We start from the raw sequence: 9,598 nt of genomic DNA, 5'->3' as shown, positions 1-9,598 counted from the left end.
AGTTTCGGAAGGAGTATTGGGTTGACCTTGGTGAGCCATTGTTCCTTCATGACACAAGAATACCGTTGTTTAGTATTATCAATAATACTAATCGTGATATGGAAATCAAGATAAAGAGGAAATTTTTTTCCTTGACTCGCCTTAAATTCTTTATGTCATAATGTCAGAATGTTCATATGAGTCACCGTAATATAATCCCGGAAATTATATTACCCTGATTCATATGTGCATTCGACATCATTTCATATAGTCAAGGTGGCGTGTCAATCAAATCAACCACGTGAGATTAAGGTAGAATAAGAGTTAGATGTGAATAGAAGAGATCGAGTATAAATGCACAAGTAGTCAAGTAATTCCTACTCCAAGTCTATATGCCGGTTGTAGTCTAGACTCACTAATGTACCCTATGACTCGGGGTTGACACCAATGAACTCTAAATCCCTACAACCAACGCTCTGATACCAATTGTAGCGACCCGACAAAATTGTCATTTGACGGCGCCGACTACTTAGGTCCCGTTACGTGGTCATAAGTCTTTAAAATAACGTTTGACCAAAATATGTCGCATTCATTGTAAAAGTAAAGATTGTTCCCTAGTTTACAAGAATTGTTCATCCAAAAGTTACGTTACAAAGTTATAAGTACAAATGAAACCTATGCGACACAATTTAAAAGTAGCCAAAAGATGCTCCATGTATGCATAAATACTCGACATCCAAAGCAAATATCAAAATAATGAGCGGAAGCATGTAACACATATCGTTCAAAGACCTGAGAAAAACATAGAAATCTGTCAACGAAAACGTTGGTGAAATCATAGGTTTAAGTAAGTAAGTGAGTAAATAAGTAGATTGAACCACAAGATTTGCAACATCGAATTAATAGTTAACCATTCCAAAATTTGTTTCACGAGCACCCAATTACCAATGCTTAACATTTTTCCCATTGAACCCCATCACTTAGTGCTAGAACATACACTGTTTCTCGAAAATATATTTCATTCGTAAACGGTAGCGAACCGTTTGAATGAGGGTTTGTCAAACCCATATGGATCCATACAACATAAGTTCTCGCTTACACCCGGCAAGTGTAACTAATGATAATCGAATTGAGGATTTTTTTCTAAACTCGTATGTAGAATGTTTGTTTTCCTGTACTTGTGTTCACTTAGTAAAGAAATGTTTATGTTTTCTCATCCCAAATGTAAGTTCAAAAAGAGTAAAAGTGGGACTATGATCTCACCTTGAGTGCAAGAGTAATAAAGCACTTCAACAAGTAAACGTGTGCAAAGAACAATGCTAGTCTTGACCTAAACAATAGGTTGTATCAATAACGGTAAACACGATAGGTCAAAGATGTTCAATTAGTCCTATGGCTCGTTACAACTCGATTATGAAGCATGTAAATCAAATTGTCAAGTTTCATGCAAGATACAAGTATAGAATCATGTTAGAAAGATTTCATAATCATTTGGTTAAGTTTGACAAAAGTCAAACTTTAGTCGGGTCAAAGTCAACGAAAAAGTCAACGCGTTCGGGTCGGGTCTCGAACTATTTTTTTGAGGTTTTTATTCATATATAAGCATGTTAGAACAAGTATCATGTGAATCGGAGGTCCATAGCGTGCCAAACATTTTTCTTATTTTGACCAAGGAGGTCAGAGCCTGGACACGGCTTATGCCGCGCCGCGGCCCACAATTGTCGCGCCGCGACAATACACGGGAGCTGGTACCTGGCCAATTTCAAATGTTCAAGTCTTGATCCAAAATTCGTTTTAGCACAAAATGCAAACCGTAAACATTTAGAAAGCGTATATTATATCGTTGGAAAGCTCTTTTGACAAGGAACACAACTAAACACGTTTCATCAAACAAAAACATCATTTCCAATAACCGATTTCTCGTCAAGTGAACATTTAAAGTCCATTTTCAAAGTTTCAAGCTCACAAAATGCATTTTAAGTCTCGGGAATCCAATTCACACATGTGATATGCCGTTTTGAAGGTAATGAAACATACATTACAACTACACACTTACAATTTATATTTCATGGTATTCAAGCATCAAAAAGTTCGTCTCAAGAACGATCAAACCCTAATCAAAGATCACAAAATCAAAAATCATGTTTTTGAAGATTCCTTAATCAACCTACATATCAATATGAAGCTAGTGGCACTAGTAACACAATTAAAACATGAACTTTAACAATATAACAACATTAACTCATCCAAAATCGAAGATTAAGCACACCCATTTTCAAGTTCATGCTAGTTACTCCAAAACAACAAATCGAGCAAACAAAACATATATTCATGTTAGACTTGAGCCATAAACACTAATTAACAACTTTATAAATCAAAAACATCAAGAACACAAAATCTAGTGATTTTAGAAAGTTACCCAAATGAGATGAAATTGGTACCAAAATGTAGAGGATGAAGAGAGGATCACGAAAATGTAATTTGTTTTGATGTTTGCCTCTTGATCCGGATTTAGATGATGATTTCTTGTTTGAGTTCTTGAGAGAAAATGGAAGTATGAAAGAGAAGAGAAAGAGAGAAATGAGAGGAGGAGGTTGAAGGTTTGACTAGTTGACCTAGTCAAATCTTTGGCCTCTTTGTAAGTTTAGTCCCTCTAGTTCGGGTGCGGGTGCGTGAATTAACCAAACGAATATTTTAAAAACGCTCGAGTGACCGAGAGATGTTATAATTAAATAACGGAAATATTAGGACGTTAGTCAACGAAAAGTACGAATTTAAATAACGAAAGGTATTATTTTAAAAGAAAAAGACGGTGTTAAAATAAATTTAACGAAAAAACGCGGGATGTTACAGATTTAGGGTTTAGATTTAGGATTTAGAATGAGTTTTTAACACGAGCGGTTTAGAGTTTAGGGTTTAAGGTTTAGGGTTTAGGGTTTGGTGTTTTGGGTTTATGGAATAAACCCAAAACACCAAACCCTAAACCCTAAATTCTAAATCGGACTAAATTTTACTTCACAAAACATGAAAAAAAAAACATTCATATTCTTCACGAACAATATTATCTTAAATGTTATTTTTGTCGATCGTTTTCTCGCCTAAATAATAACATTCATCACGAAGTGTCTCTTCTAAATGTTCATATTTTCGTGTGATCTTGATGCTGGAAAAAAAAATTCAAAAAAAACGAAAAAAAATTTGCTTCTCCCCGCTTCCCCCCGATTGGTTACTTCCCCATTGATCCTGTCCCTATATATATATATATATATATATATATATATATATATATATATATATATATATATATATATATATATATATATATAAGTAGGATAGTATATCTGTGGTGAACGGATACGTATATCTGTGGATGTAAGTAGGATAGTAAATGACTGTTGAATCAGATTTGAAAGAATGTACAGTGTAACTTATTAATGTGAAATCTAAATATTCCTCGGGTATTACCTACCCGTTAAAATATTTTCACCATTAACAGTTTGTACGAAAGAATTTTTAATTACAATCTTTATGAAAATATACTTGCATATATATTTTCTTCAGATGCAATCATGGATTTAATGAGTTAATATGATATTAAACTCATTTGATTTATGTTAGAACAAGAATATATAATCTCTATAACATTAGAGATTACATATTCGCCATGTTGAACGAAGATAAATGATGCAGAACGTCATGTAGAACGATGATTATGCTCGGGGTACCGATTGTGATGTTGAGGCGTGTGTTGTTGTGGTTTGTGTTGTTGCTGGTGGTACAGTTGATGCCGTTGATGTTGTTGAAGCTGGTACATTTTGCACCATATTTTCCAAGGCTACAACTCGGGCGCGAAACTCATTGACTTTATTACTCCGGGATGATTGTCGGTATGAACGAGCGAATGAATAAGGTTTTGAATCTGGCTTGTGATATAGTCATGGCGAGATACTCTGGAAATGAGAAAGAAAATGGTGTTACGAACAGGTTCGCCTGTAAGTACTTCAGGTTCTTCGCCAAGAGGGCAATTCGGTTGGTGGAAAGGATCGCCGTTTTCACGTCTCCATTGATTAAGTCGACTACGAACCCATCAGATGAATTGGGGATGGCTGATTGGTTGATACATTCTAGTGACACTGCTTTCGGAGCTTAGGTGAATATCCATGTCGGAATAGCTGTCGGAATAACTATCGGAATAGCTATCGAAATCTGAGGGACTCGAACTGGTGGAGGGATTCATCTCGTACAATCAGATGAAGGATTTTTGATAAGAAATAGATTATAGGATGTAGATTAGTGATAATGCTAAAAACGAACATATATTTCATAACATTATCCCTCAAGAAAGACAAGCTTTTAGTTGCAATTGTTCTATTTACAAGTGATATTCGTTTAAATAATAAAAGGTGAAGACAAAAGATAGATTCGACGAATTGAAGACGCAAACGACCAAAAAGCTCAAAAGTACAAAGTACAATCAAAGAGGTTCCAATTATTGATAAGAAACGTCTCAAATTTACAAGAGTACAAGACGCGAAACGCAAAATACAAGATATTAAATTGTACGCAAGGACGTTCGAAAATCCGGAACCGAAACCAAAGTCAACTCTCAATGCTCGACGCAACGGACAAAAAATTACATGTCAACTATGCACATAAATATAATATAATATTTAAATAATTCTTAAAATTATTTATATATTATATATATTTATATAAATCGTCGGCAGAATGCAAACAAAGACATGTGACCTGGAAAATCTGGCCATGCGATCGCATGGCCTGGAAGGCAAAAAACCATACGATCGCATGGTGAACAGGGACAGGTCTGGTCCTATAAAGTTCGCGAGTTTTGGACGAATTTTAACAATATATATCCATCCATCTCTCTATCTATCACGTGTATATATATATATATATATATATATATATATATATATATATATATATATTATAATTTTAATTTTAATTTTAATTTTAAATTCTAATAATAAGGGTATGTTAGCGAATGTTGTAAGGGGGTAAGTCGAAATTCTGTCCGTGTAACGTTACGCTATTTTTAATCACTGTAAGTTATGGTTAATGTTATTTTTAAATTAATGTCTCGTAGCTAATTTATTATTATGCTTATTTAATGCCGAAGTAATCATGATGTTGGGCTAAATATTAAAGTTGGGTAATTGGGCTTTGGACCATAATTGGGCTTTGGACAAAAGAACGACACTTGTGGAAATTAGACTATGGCCTGTTAATGGTTTTTATATTAACTAAATGATACTTAGTTGATTTAATATATAGACTTATAATTTGACGTATTTATATATAACCACATACGCTTGACTGTGTACGGTGGGCGGGATATCTATAAATACCAATAATTGTTCATTTTACCGGACACGGAACTGGATTAATAGTTAATAGACTTGTTGAAACAGGGGTGGATTACATTCAAGGGTAATTGGTGTAATTGTTAATAAAGTAGTAAAACCTTGGACTACACGCAGTCGATAACCTGGTGTATTCATTAAACAACGTAATAAGACCTTGTTACAATTCGAATCCCCAATTAGTTGGAATATTTGACTTCGGGAATAAGAATAATTTGACGAAGACTTTCGCACTTTATGATTATGACTGATGGACTATTATGGACAAATCCGTATGGACATATGGAATAATCCAGGACAAAGGACAATTAACCCATGGTAATAAAACTAAAATCAACACGTCAAACATCATGATTATGGAAGTTTAAATAAGCATAATTCTTTTATTTCATATTTAATTGCACTTTTAATTATCGCACTTTTATTTATTGTCATTTTATTTAATTGCATTTTTAATTATCGTACTCTTTAATTATCGCAATTTTATTTTATCGCACTTTTATTTATCGCAATTTCATTATCGTTATTTACTTTACGCTTTAAATTAAGTTATATTTATTTTTAATATTTTACATTAGGTTTTAACTGCGACTAAAGTTTTAAAATCGACAAACCGGTCATTAAATGGTAAAAACCCCCTTTATAATAATAATACTACTTATATATATTTTTGTATTTTTACAATTATAAGTTTAAACTAATATAGCGTTAAACTTGTTTAAAAGATCCCTGTGGAACGAACCGGACTTACTAAAAACTACACTACTATACGATTAGGTACACTGCCTATAAGTGTTGTAGCAAGGTTTTGGTATATCCATTCTATAAATAAATAAATATCTTGTGTAAAATTGTATCGTATTTAATAATATTTCATTGTAAAAAAATAATACTATTTCCTAGTACACCTCGCACACATCAAGTATTTTTGGTGCCGCTGCCGGGGAGAAAGCTTAAACGCCGGAAGCAAAACGCAATCTAAAAAAAAAGATTTTTATTAATTTTTAGTTTACTTTTATAAAAATACGCTTTTGTAAAAATACGTTTTAAATATACGAAAATATAATAAGAAAAGAAAAACAAAATATTTATATATTTTTAATAGTTTGTTATATATATATAAAATTATAAAGTTTCTTTATTTTTATTTTAGTTTTTAAAATTAAATTTTTATTTAAGTTATATAAATATTATATATATATTTAAAACTGAAAACTGAAAAAAAACTATAAATATAAAAACTCGAGGCCCGTTACTGTAGCAGCCCAGCATTTGGCCCGAATCTACAGGTCATGCGACCGCATGAAAACATAACTAGAACTCCATGCGATCGCATGGAGTGATTTGACAGGCCCGGTACATCTATTCCATCGAATTAGGGTTTTAATCAATATTAATTATTAATATAAACCCTAATTAGGGTTTAGTTTTTAATTATTTGTTTTAAGTTTTTTAATTTATTTGTATTTTTAAGTGTAATTAGTTTTAATAAATTATAAAATTAATACTTTTATAAAATAAATAATATAAAAATAATATTTTTATAAAAATTGTACTTTTTACAACTTTAAGTTTATTTTTATATTTTGTATCTTTTTATTTGTTTATTCGTAATTTTTTGTATTTTTTCGCTCGTATTTAGTTTTAAGACATAGTTTTTGCCATAGTTATTTTTTTTATTTCTAGATTTTTATAGGAATTGTCGTAAAATCCCTTAAGTGCTTTTTCTTTAGACTAAGATTTAGGTGCTTTAGAATTTTGCAACGCCGTTTTTATATTTTAGTACCTTTTTAAGTTATTGTCATTTGGATATAATTTTTCTTTTAAGCTTTAATACTTTTAGACACAACTTTTAATTCTTAGTTTTTAGTTCATTTTTAAGTTTCGACGCGCTACTTTCCTTTTATTTTTCGACGTTTTTCGACGCGCTCTTTTTCTTTCTTATTTTTCGCCGCTCTAGTTTTTAGGACTTAGAATTTTCTATTTCTTCTCTAAAAATTTCTTTAAATTTCAACGAAAAATTATTTTAAGCGGTTAAATTGATAGACATCCAAATTTTCTGTTTCGTAGTAATAGTTGGATTTGTTAGTGGCTGAGTTGTGAGCTTCCGATTTAAAGGGTTCTGGCTCCCTACTGCATCTATTGGCTATTCGAAACGTGAGCAAAAGCAGAAAAGTCTATTAATTTGATAACTTATATAATTTTTATTTTTATAACTAATAGCATATTCAGTGAATGCACCGAGCAAAACGTTCACCACCTTTTGTACGTTCACCACCTGTAACTCGATCAAGACATCTAGCAAATATTGTCGCAGTTGATTTTTCTTTAGAATCGTCATCCAGTCGACCAAGTACTCCAATTCAAATTTCCGATAATCCATTTTTTGAACCCGACCTCACAATTGAGAACCCGGAGAATATTCAGGGACAATTCAGAGATCCTGAACCATTAATCTTTCCTCCGGAACCACTAATCATTCAAACGGAGATTGTAGAGGAACCAACCATTAAATCAGAATCCTCTAGTGATTCAGATTCAACAAATTCAATCATGGAGAATCTGGAACCTCTAAGTATGGAAGACCGAATGAGAGCTAAACGCACTTGCCAAGGTCACGCAATTACTCAACCTGACATTAATGCGCCAGATTATGACATCAAGGGACAAATTCTACACATGGTAACTAATCAATGCCAATTTAGTGGTGCACCGAAGGAAGATCCAAATGAACATCTTCGTACCTTTAATAGGATCTGTACTTTATTTAAAATAAGAGAAGTTGAGGATGAACAGATATATCTCATGTTATTTTCCTGGACTTTAAAGGGAGAAGCCAAAGATTGGTTGGAATCGTTACCTGAAGGGGCGATTGATACATGGGACGTTTTAGTTGAAAATTTTCTTAAACAATTCTTTCCGGCATCTAAAGCCGTGAGACTTCAAGGAGAAATTGTTACGTTCACACAGAAGCCAAATGAAACTTTATATGAAGCGTGGACAAGATTTGGAAAGTTATTAAGAGGATGTCCGCAACATGGTTTAGACACCTGTCAAATAGTACAAATATTCTACCAAGGATACGACATCACTACAAGAAAAAACATCGATATAGCAGATGGTGGTTCCATTATGAAGAAAGCCGCAACTGAAGCTTACAAAATTATTGATAACACTGCTTTCCACTCACATGAGTGGCACCAAGAAAAAGATATCGTTAGATCATCTAAAGCAGCTAGAGCCGATTCTAACCATGACTTAGATTCCATTTCCGCAAAGATAGATGCTGTCGAGAGACGAATGGAAAAGATGACTAAAGATATACACTCAATACGAATTAGTTGTGAGTAGTGTGGAGGACCACATTTGACAAAAGATTGTCTCAGTATTGAGCTAACAATGGAACAAAGAGAGAATGTTTCATACATAAACCAAAGGCCTGGAAATAATTATCAGAATAATTATCAACCGCCAAGACCAATTTACAATCAAAACCAGAATTATAACCGAAATGTTCCATACAACAACCAACAAGGTCCAAGCAATCAACAAGTATCCAATAATACTTACAATCAGCAAAGACTTATTTTTCAAAACAAACCACCACAAACCGATGATAAAAAGCCAAATTTAGAAGATATGATGTCGAAGCTAGTTGAATCCCAAACTCAGTTTTTCACATCTCAGAAACAAACGAATGAACAAAATGCTCAAGCATTTAGAAATCAACAAGCTTCTATTCAAAATTTGGAACAAGAAGTAAGTAACCTAGCAAGGTTGATAGGTGAAAGAAAACCGGGAAGTTTACCTAGCGATACTAATGCTAACCCCCGAAATGAAACAACTAAAGCCATTACCACAAGAAGTGGTATTACACTTAAACCACCTGAAATGCCTGTAATTTCTGATGAAGCTATTCCTACTCCACAAGAACCACAATCTGAGCAAGATAAGAAAACAGAACCGGTAGTTGAAAAGGTTAATGAAGATAACACAGTTAAGGCTAAACCTTATGTTAAACCATACCAACCACCACTTCCTTACCCAAGTAAAATGAGAAAAGAGAAACTTGAAGCCGAGCAATCCAAATTCTTGGATATGTTTAAACAGATAAATGTCAATCTTCCTTTCATTGATGTGATTTCAGGAATGCCTAGATATGCTAAATTTCTGAAAGATCTGATCATAAATAGAAAGAAAATGGAAGAACTCTCGGCTGTTACTATGAATGCTAA

The 9,598-nt window shown here is 33.0% G+C and overlaps 1 non-coding gene across 1 annotated transcript; it reads right to left on the bottom strand.

The window, feature by feature from the left end:
- Positions 1-8,300: 8,300 nt before the first annotated feature.
- Positions 8,301-8,407, bottom strand: LOC139856258 (small nucleolar RNA R71). The gene has a single exon (XR_011761752.1). It is a non-coding gene; the product is annotated as a small nucleolar RNA R71 (small nucleolar RNA).
- Positions 8,408-9,598: the final 1,191 nt, after the last annotated feature.

Source organism: Rutidosis leptorrhynchoides, chromosome 6, assembly GCF_046630445.1.
Source record: "Rutidosis leptorrhynchoides isolate AG116_Rl617_1_P2 chromosome 6, CSIRO_AGI_Rlap_v1, whole genome shotgun sequence".
In the NCBI taxonomy this organism is placed as follows: Eukaryota; Viridiplantae; Streptophyta; class Magnoliopsida; order Asterales; family Asteraceae; genus Rutidosis; species Rutidosis leptorrhynchoides.
This window is presented reverse-complemented; position numbering and strand designations above follow the sequence as displayed.